Below are 11,568 nucleotides of genomic sequence, written 5' to 3'. Positions count from 1 at the left end.
AGTTGAAATGCAAAATCAAAAAGCAAAACAAAGGGGGCCTGCCAAATTTTTTTTTAAATGACGACGTTAGAAATTTATGATGTTAAATTTGATGGTCATCTAACCATCGTGAAAAATTCACCTCCCTGCTTACTGGGCATTCATAAGTTATGAACTGACACATAGAAAGATCTAATTGGTTGAAAAAAACTGACGTGGTAGTACGGGCTGGTCTACGTGTTGTATGCAATGACGTGGCAAGTTGCTAATGTGGCAGGGTGCCCATGTGGCATTACGCGTGTATGAAGCTGACGTGGTGGTGTCCACGTGGCAGGGGCAACATGAAGGAGGCCGACAGGCGGGGTCATTGGCGGGAGTTGGAGATCAACGGTGGTCGAGGCAGTAGTGGCTCATGCGGTTGTACAACAGCTGACAACACGGGGAGAATAGCGCTGATAGGGAGGGAAGGGACACATTGTTGGGATGAAGTTGGGGCCGGTATCGGCAAGGAGCCGGGAGGTGGGGCCAGTGCCAGCAAGGCACGATACGATGCTAGGAGGCGGGGCCAATGCCAGAAAAGAAGCACGTCGGTGATAGTGGGAGCACATTTGGCATATGGCAATCTACAGAGTATGACATGCAACCTGCTAAATCTGCAAGGTTGTACAGTTGCAGGGGGGGTTGTAAACCCCAAAACAATAATTTTTTTTTTTTCGATTTTTTTTTTTAACTTTTGAAATTCAAAAAAAATTCTGTGAATTTTAATTTTTTTGTAAAATGTAATTTTTTTTTCAAAAATCCGTACCATACTGCCCAAATTGGGCAAAAATTTTCTCCATGCCCAAAATTTGACTTTCACCCAATATAGGCGAATTTAGAGTCAAAATTCATGGAAATGGCGACACAGACACAATGGCGAGGTCAGATCTAGTCTAGAATGCCTCCATAATATTCTTCTCCGCATATATACCTCTTGATATTGCAATAATGCCTCTCAAAAGTCAAATCAATGATGCTCTAATGGCTCTGATACCATGTGAGATTTTGTAAAGATCAAGAGCTCAATGAAAAGTACAAAATAGAGAGACAAGATATAGGACAAGAATAAACTGTATTCTCATCAATAGATAAAATGATCAAATAGATCAATAGTTTTTACATACAATGAATATGAGCCTGCATATATAGGAAAGACAATATGGATATGTGTGCACACAAACATTACATGTGGCTCAATAAGAAACAAGGGTAGGTAGGAAATAAGTGTGGTAGGTAGGAGAAACAATAAAATATTCCACATGAGATGGATCACCCACCAAAGGTGGAATTATCACTCCACAATTAGTGGATATGATAGAGTAGTAACAAGATCACACCATAAAAGGTGTAAATTTTCCTACACACACTATCCCAATGTGGCACAAACAACCAAGTGTCTCATACCCAAACTACTATGAAATACATTATCCTAAGTAAACTTAAGTAAGGTGTAATAATATCCATGATGAATAATTATTGACACCAATACTTATCAATTCAATACATCTTCCCTGAACAAGAAGCTACATCAAGGTGATAGATATCATCTAGTGTCCATTTCCTCCAACCTCCAACAATAGCACTTTAATTATTAGCTCAAACATATACATCTTCATAGTCATTGTGAAGAGATTCATGATTACACATCACAAAATTATAATTTTCTCCCTAGCAGTTTCACTAGCAATAAAAGAATTATCTATTTTTAACTTTCCATCAATAAGATCCCTAGCACGATGAATGCAATTCATGAGAATGTGTTCTTTTTTATTACAATAGAAGCATTTGAAAATATTATTCCCTATTTAAACATTAGTCTTCCTTTTGGCAAACAAAGTAGCCTCCTCAATAATTGAGTGAATTTTAATAACCTTTTTCTCTTCATCAATTAAGTAAGTTATATAATTTTCTAATCTTCGAGTTGGATCCAATTTGTTTAAATTAAACACAATATTGTCAAAATTTGAAGGCATACTATTTAATAAATTTTTGCATATTTTATTCTCGCAATTTGATTAAGAAGAGAATGAAATGTATTAATGTGATGAACAATTCTATCACCGTCTTTCATTTTCAAACCATAAAGTTTTTACTTTTTTTTAATTTTAGCACTTGAAGCTTGCAAACCAAATAAAGAATTAAGGCCTTGCCATATTTAGCTTGAGGTTTTTGTTGAATCAATGTGGTATAACTATGTACTAGATAACCCAAGACCAATCACTTGTGTACCTCTACGATCATTTTCTAGCTATCTTAATACTCAATCTACATATTGTGGTTTTTAAATGGTTTCATTAGCAATACCCCGGAGATATTTTTCTATCAAAATAAATTTTACTTTAACTTTCCATGTATGAAACTTATGACCTTCAAACATTAGAGAATATATGATAAATCCATTTTAAATAAAATCAATCTAATGAGTTATCACTCCATTTAATTTTAAAGAAACTAATACCAAGTTTATAGAAAATAGAAATGCCACTAGAAAATGCATTTAGTTGATAAAAAAAAACAATCGTGACTCTAAATTCCCTTCATCAAATAAAACCTTAAATTATGCTTTTCCATGCCTATATACTATAGCATTAATTATCTGAGCTATGTTTCACATTCCCTAAAATATATGCTGGAAATTTCTCCATACACAATCTTGTCACACACTATAGTTTTGTCCTTATAATATGGTTTGCCTTCTTTGACACTTGGTATGTGACTTCCTTCTTCCCACACAGAGCAATTAAGGCCCTCATTTTACTTTGGTCATTTCCCTTCTATTCTTTCATAGGCACCAAACCTTATTAATGGTCTCATACCAATGTTAAATGGTAAAAGAAGAAAAGTAAAACTAGATTTACTTTGTACATAATAAAATAAAGAACATTATCATTAAATCATTCTATACTAGTTACATTCAATAGATTGGCTTCCTAAAACCTTTTCTTTTTTGTGCAAAACTAACTTATAGGAATGAACTTCCCAACTATCATAAGTATAAATTAATTAGATTATTGAATGTAAACCTTATTTCCTAAGAAATATAAGTAGTCCTAATGGGAGAATTTGTGTATTGTGAATAATAAATAACCGACTATTTTTCTTGTGACAAATAACAATCTACGAAGAGTTAACTTTACCAAGTGAACACACCTAAGGATGAACCACCTAGATGACCACCCTATTTATAGAGGGGACCATAGAATCTGGGGATAAATAGTGAACAACCATATAACAGATGATGTCTAAACTCGAAACATCCTATTGTGGGAGCCACAAAAAAGGGAATTGAATAGTAAAACTATACAACCCATTAGGAGAATGAGGTATCGAATCAAAGAGAAATGTAAATCTCCATTTCAAGAAGCATGAAAATAATAAAATGGTAGTTGTTAGCATCCCTCCACAAGGCGAGGAAGACTATGGATGAGAACCATGAGGTAAGAAGCCAAATTTTCTATAGTGAAACAACAACTATACATGAAAGGGATCCCTTTATAGTCTAGAATCTTTTTGTATAGTAGCACACCTATCTTTGGGAAAATCTCAATAGAAAGTGAATTCAAGAAGTCATCTAGAGTAATACTTAATTCATATAATAATATCTTATCATAATAATATAAATTTTCAAAACAGTTTTTCCAAATGATATTTTTTTATTATAATTATTCATTACCTAAACTCTTGCTAAAGCATTATAATTATTTACTTTTCAAAATGTAGAACAAATCAATACTTGTGATGAATATTGAGTATCATAAAAAAAATTAAATATATTAAATAAGATATGATTAGTAATAATTAAATTTTAAAAACTATATTATTAAAGCTATGAGATTTCCACAATCCATTTTGTATTCTAGTGCAATTTTTCTGGATTCGATTGTGTGTATTTTTTTCCCATCAACGTTTCGAATCACACTCCATGATTCATCATCAGGATGAAAAGAATTCCCAAGACATGAAAGATGTTGAGTTGCAGATTTGAGACAAAATATAAAGAGGAGAGGGGTGGGGGAGGGCACGAGGAACAAGGAGAGAGGAAAGAGAAAAAAATAAAAAAGACCACTTGAAGGATGGGAGACCCAAAAAACTCCTAGGAATAACCACCCAAAGAAAAGAAAAAAGGAAAGCCAAGCAACACAATCAAAACCACTAAAAAACAAAAAGGAAGAAAAGAAATTGGGTCAAAAATTACAAAACTAAATGAATATATATACATATGTAAATATATATATGAATACATATATGTATATAAACATATGCATATACCAAAAGACAAATACACAAAAACATATATGAATATATATATTTACATATACCAAAAGACATGTGCATATAAAAATATACATATGTATATGTCTATATGCGTATATATAATTGAAAATATACAAATAAATAAACAAAAGGGGGAGAGGGAGACGCACAAACAAAAAAGAAAGAGGGGGAGAATTCAAGGTGGGGGGTGGGGATGATACTGGAGGGAAAAAAGCAGAGGGTACCATGAGATACTGAGGTTTAACCCATCATCTCGATTAAGATTGGAGGGGTGATGAATGATAGCAATGGCCTCTTTAACTTTCCTCTTGAAAAAGTTGTTCTCTCTACACAATATATGAGTGTCCTCCAAACAAATATGATGCTTGGTAGTTAACAAATGCTCAGCTAAGGCTGATTTGAGGGCACGTTCATGCTTAATGTCGACACTATGCTCTTTTATTCGAGTCATGAATGAATGACCTATTTCTCCAATGTATGGAGTTCCATAGGGGAATACAATCTTGTATATGCCTGACTCTAAAAAGGCATCCCTAGTGTTCTTAAGCGGTGGGGCATGCCTCTTGATGGTGGAAACAAGTTTGAAGGCACAACAGACACCTTTTTTCACAAGGATTTTTGAGATCTTGTGAGATATGCCTTCAACATAAGGGAGAGAGACAAATGGGGCCTGAGATGGAGGAGAGGGCAAGGGATTGGAGATGGAAAGGAAATGAGATTTTTCTTGGAGGAAGGCCCTAGTGATCTGCTTGTTTGAGTAGCCATTCCAATTGAAGACTTGACGAAGATGGGAGAGCTCTTGGTCTAAGTTATCCTCATCAAAAATCCGATGGGCTCTTAAAGCCAAGGTTTTAAGGATACCAAATTTTTGGCTAGGGTGGTGATGAGAAGTCGAATGAAGATATAAGTCAGTGTGGGTAGTTTTGTAGAACACCCGATGACCAAGGGATCTATTAGGCTATTTACAGATTAAGACATCGAGAAAAGATAAAAGGTTGTTGGGTTCAAGTTCTTTGGTGAAGGTAATAGAAGGAGAAATGTTGTTGAGGTGAGTATGAAACTCCTCTAACATGTCCAAGCTATGGGGCCAATAGACATTGGTGTCATCCATATATCGTTTCCACCACTTTGGCTTGAGGGGGAAAGAATGTAAGGCCACCTCTTCAAATTGTTCCATGAATAAGTTGGCAATAACCGGTGAGAGAGGGGAGCCCATGGCTACTCCATCAACCTGTTCATAGATAATGCCTTGGAAGGCAAAGAAGGTTGACCTTAAGCAAAGTTCCACCAAAGAGGCGATCTCCTCATTGACCTTAAGCTTGACAATCTCAATGGAGTCTAGAATAGGGACCTTAGTGAAGAGGGACACCACATCAAAGCTCACAAGAGTGTCTTGAGGGTCCAATTTGGTGTCCTTGATAAACTAGACAAAATGGTTGGAATCTTTGATGAAGGATTTGGAGTTACCAACAAGCGGAGAGATTAATTTGGCAAGAAAAGCAGCTAACTTGTAAGTTGGAGAGCCAATGGTATCAACAATGGGTCTTAAAGGATTGTTGGCTTTGTGAATTTTTGGGACCCCATATATACGAGGTGTCACTTCCTTAGATGGAAGAAGACAAAGTTTGGTGGAATCGTCCAATGAGGAGTTGGAAATAGCATATCTAACTACCTTCAAAATCTTCGGGCATGGGTTACGTGACAAAATTTTGTAACTATTGGAATCCGAGAGGAGGATTTCCATTTCGGCCAAGTAATCTGGTTTGCTCATAATGACCATGACATTACCCTTGTCAGCTCTAGAACTTGAACTTGATTGATCAAGAAGCGGATCTTACTGATCTAGAACTTGATTGATCTAGACACAATGAGTGATGATAAAAATTGATCCTGAACTTGATTGATCAAGATACGATGAAGATAAACTGTTCAGCTTGATCAAGAAATGAATACTGAACACCTGCTTAGATTTAGCGTGATCAAAGATACTCCTTAACATTAAGAAATTGATTCAGATAAAAGACAAATATTAGTTTGATGTGAAGCGATGAAACTGATATGCCCGTAGCGATTGATTCGATTCAGAAATATCAACTTGATATCAAGTGATGAAGTTGAGATGCCCCTAGTGATGAGGTCTTATTTTATTGATTTTAGTTGAAAAAGATTTTTGCTCAACTTTCAATGAAGATTTGAAAATTTTCTCGACATTTGAAGATGTGAGGTCATAAGGTCACAAGTATGCCCCCTCAGGAGTGAAATCCAAAGATAGAGAGGGTACATAATGATAGCCAATTTTTTAGTGATGATAAGTTATTTGAGCACAAATTAATTCAGAGGTATTTTTGAAAATTTAGTGAGAAATTGAGCACAAAGTTGACTTGTAGAATTTAAATTGTGATTCGGCATTAATTAACGAGAAATTGAGCGCAATTAGAAGAAAGAATGAGAAGCTGATGAAAAGAGCACTAAGTGGTCCAAATTCTGAAATTGACTAGCAAAATGATCTCGAATTTTGATTTCAATCCTGAAAATGGAATCAGGACGGTCAAATTAGCTAAGGGTACAATTTTCATGTCCATTGGAGCAAGTTGAAAAATTAGGTTTTTGGCTATATATGGGACAAAAGTGTCATTTTCAATTCATTTTAACCCTCCGAGTTTGAAAATTCAAAAAGCCTTCTACGAAGAAAATGGTGGTCCCTACTCGTCAGCATCGATTCAAGTACCAGAGGAGACATAATCGACCTCGAAACTATGAGCCAGTGGTAAGTGAATGATCTTAAGCCTGTTTGTGTTTCCAATTTTGAATTTTTTAATGCATTTTTCAAGTTTTCCAAGTGTTTTGGGTCGGGTATCCTGGTTTATCGTGCGAGACAGGATCCTGTCTCGTATGAGAAATTGGTAAAAATTCTTTTATCATTTTAGTCTATTAGTTTTGTCATTCTAGGGTAACCCATGTCTCATATGAGAGGTCTGTAAAAAGACCCTTTTGTCGTGTGAAGTCTAAAAGTTTGTCATTTGGGGTGGTTTTGTCATACAACACCTATTCTTGACTCGTATGAAATGCTACTTTTTTGTGTTTTGTCGTACGAAAGACAGTGAGCACTTTTGAAGGTGTCAATGTAAATTTTTTAATTTGCGTTTGAGTTAGTTGGATTTGCGTGATGTTTTGCTTCTCTTGTAGGCTTATTTGGAATTTTTTTCTGATGCTTCATTGTTGGATTTTGTTGTTTACAGGTTTGATTACCTCCTGTGTTATTCAGATGTGTGTATCTTACTACCATGGCATTAGTGCGACATTTATCTGAGGTTGAGCAGAATCATGTTGATTTGTGAGGCTTGACTCATCTGTTGGGATTACCTGATATCCGTTCAAACCATGGGATTCTCACGGTGTTGGTAGAGAGATTTCATTCAGAGCATAATACATTTCATTTTCTAGTTGGGGAGTTGACTATCACTCCCGAGGATGTGTACAGGATCCTTTGTATCCCTTTTGCTGGGGATAAGGTGGATTATGATACCGCATTGTTACCTGGATTGCAGGCAGTCAAGCATGTCTTTGGGGATCCAGACATTTTGACTCATTCCATGAGTTGGGACATACTTATGAGCAGATACAGTGAGGAGTATCCCTTGGCATGTGTTCTAGCATGGTTCATTGGGTTCTTTTTAATGCTGGACAGGGGGTAGCAGGGTTTCCAGAGCGGATGGAGCCGGATACTAGAGAGGTTGATAGAGACCCTTTAGAGACTTGGCTGGGGCTCTTGTTTATTGGCCCATATGTATTGGGAGATGTTTGAGATTGTATACATAGATGGGTGGAGCATGGCCGCAGGGGTATACATTTTGCAGGTGTGGGCTTGGGAGCACCTTCAAGTGTGCCGGCCCATAGTAGCAGACAACAGAGAGCTTGGGCAACTGATCATTTACAGGTATGTCGGATATATCACATAGCCCCATCTGGGCAAGAGAGACTTCTGGAGATGGCAGCTCGATGACCTAATAGCCATCGTATAGAGACCATATAGAGGGTTGGAGCCATGGGATGGTTGGTAGCTAGTTCGCAGGGACCTATTTGTTACACACCTACTGATTGGGAGGTGACGAACTATTGTGGAGTGATTCATCATTTCATGAGTGATGAGGCAGTATGGCTAGCCTTAGGAGATCTTGCAGGAGTATACATCGTATGTTCGATATGCAAATGAGGAGAGACAGGGATGGTCTGTGCTGTTATCATATGCGCTGGCGATGCAGGAGTTGGCAGGGTTACACTGTTTGAGGTGGGATTACCTATATGATGTAGCGGATGCAGGGGTATTGCCCTAGTACAAAGATCATTTTCAGTAGCATACGTTCCCACGTTTTACAGACTCAAGCAAGCAGGCTCCTCATATTGAGGATGATGCCCCCACATCAGCTCAGGGACAAGGCCAGAGATAGGGTCAGAGGCAGGGTCAGGCACAAAGAGCTGATGCTCCACGACGAGGTAGTGGTGATCTAGGTGCTAGCAGTAGCAGGGTATCGGCTGAGGGAGCACAGTAGAGGGGTGATGGTGGATCCCTAGGGTGAGTGGGTGGGATGGAGGAGGAGTGAGCAACTCCTAGACAGGTTTGGTAGTAGAGAGAGAAGCAAGGTGGAGGTGGAGGTGGAGGTGGAGATGGGGGGGAGAGACTATGAGAAAGTAGGGGATAGATGTTGGATGGTCGATGAGGGCATGTCTTATAGAGTTGCAGTCACAGTTGACAGTGGTGTAGACTTAGTTGGCGGAGCGAGACCGATAGCTGGCCGAGGTGAGGGCCGAGCGTGATTGCTAGATCATAGCATTAAGAGCAGAGTTGAGAGCATGAAGATAGAGTCTCTACAACAAGAGGTCCTTCTTCAGAGCAGTAGGGCATCTTACTATGTAGCAGTGTATAGTGTTGTGGTTCCTGTTGCATAGTAGGTGGAACCCTAGTTGCAGTATATGGCCCAATCAGAGGGAGCACGAGCACCTCGACAAGATCCTAGGCATCAAGCTCCTCCTCCACCACCAGGTGATGATGGAGAGGGAGCGAGCTAGATGATATTTTTGTAGCTCGGATATTTTTTGTAGACCCACCCATTTTTTTGTCGCCTATACGATTCTTGCTCTGATGGGAGTTTGTACATGTCTTTTGACATCATTTTGTACCTTAGACATGACATGATATATACGAGATCTGATTTGACTTCATCATACTTGTGTTGATTCGTTTATGAGATGTCCTTTATATGCTTTATTCTATATGTATGCATTTCTTTTCAGTATGGTTGTATGAATACAAATGATCATGAATGCCTATTTTTTGTTTCTTTTCATATGCAAATAAATGAATGAGTATGAGTAACTAGAATGAGTAATGCAATAAGATGGATATAAATGAATGATAGTGAATGATGCAATGTTTTCATTTTTCTATGCAATAAGATGGATGTAAATGAATGATAGTGAATGTATGAAGCTATATGAAATGCTCATGTATGCAGCTAACATCTCAAAACATAAGTACTCGATCAGAGAAATGATGAAAAGAGACCACTTAGCAAAGAAATGATGACGCTCCAACTCTCATTCAAAAGATAAAGAGAAAGCATTGTTACTATACTGAAATCACTCCAAATTCACGGGATGCAAAATGAAATGCAAAATGAGATGCAAAATGAGATGCAACCTAAACCTAGTCACTGGATTTGAACAGCTTAATTTTCATCATCGTGCACTTTACAATTATAGCAAGCAGAATACAGTTCATTTCTTTTTATGTGCAATATTAATTATCTTGTCTGCAATGACCCTTTTTTCATTCATATCCTTGGACAAAGTATGTATGGACCTGAATTTGCACAATAAAGAAATTCCCTCAAAATAGACAAAGAAATGATATGGAACCTCCCTATAGCATTCAAATAAGCGGAGTCGAGGTATGTGAGGCGATTTCACCTTGATGTGAAGGCTCTTATCATAGACACCCAGCTAATTTAGATTTTTCCAGATCATTGGAATCATTCCTTCAAGAAGAAAACAAAGAAGATATTATGCCCCCAATCCTTGCTCCTCTTAGTCAAGAAAGACTTCCTCGAGTTACTCAGAGGGATAATAATCAAAAACCAATATAAAAGACAACACACAAAGAAAATTTCATGCATATCTCAAACATCTTAGTGATTGTTTTCTGTTATTTTGGTTTGCTTGTTAACTCAATGATAAAACTCTTCAGTAGTCAAGAGACAGGTAACTGACCCGGAGTGGACGACCAGGTTTCACTGACGTAATGTTGACTTGGTTGATATTTTTTAGGACATGTAATGTGCTCTTGTCAATTAGCCTAAGACTAGGACATTGATCGATTTCAAGCCATGAGGGTTCCAGCGAACTAGGATGTCACAAAAGTGACTGAAATATGCCAACGTTGAGTTGATAGATGGAGCACTTGAGTACAAGAGGCCCCTGTTTACCAGGTTTTCACCTACTTGGCAGAGATTCATTTTTATTTTTTTACCAAGGTGCCTGTTTACCAGGTTTTCACCAGGGCATTTTCTCTTCTTTTTCCTTTTCTTTTTTTTTTTTTTTTTTTTGAATTTCTTCAGGACTTTTTCTGTTTTTTTATGATTTCTTCAGGACTTTTTCTAATTTGTAGGATTTTTTCTGGACTTTTTCTAATTTTTAGGAATTTTTCTGACTTTTAGGATTTCTTCAAGACTTTTTCTGATTATTTTTAATTTCTTCAAGACTTTTTCTGATTTTTTTAAATTTCTTCAGGACATTTTTCTGATTTTTTAAAATTTCTTCAGGACATTTTTCTGATTTTTTTTTTAATATCTAGGTGAAGAATTTCTTCAGATGGATTGTGTTAATCGATTCACAGAGCTATTGTCCTTTCGATGTTGAGAGTTGATAGGCACCAGAGCTAAAAGTTGTAGTAATGATATAGGGACCCAGCCAGTTGGGTTCAAACTTCCCTTTGTTATCTCGAACTGTTGATTTTTAGGATTCTCTCTGAGAACTAAGTCACCAACCTAAAATTCTCAGTGTCAAACTTTCTTGTTATATCCTCTAGGCATTCTCTTTTGATACACTCTGAGATGATCAAATGCCACTTGCCGACGCTCATCCAGCAATTCGAGCTCTTGCAATATAGATATTCCATAGACTTCATTAGTAACAAGACCTTACAAGGAAACTCTTAGAGATTGTATTTCTACATCAATAGGTAATACTGCTTCGGACCCATACGCCAAAGAAAAAGGT

Source organism: Cryptomeria japonica, chromosome 9 (assembly GCF_030272615.1).
Source record: "Cryptomeria japonica chromosome 9, Sugi_1.0, whole genome shotgun sequence".
Lineage (NCBI taxonomy): Eukaryota > Viridiplantae > Streptophyta > Pinopsida > Cupressales > Cupressaceae > Cryptomeria > Cryptomeria japonica.
The sequence above is the reverse complement of the archived record's forward strand: the minus strand, read 5'-3'. Positions refer to the sequence as shown.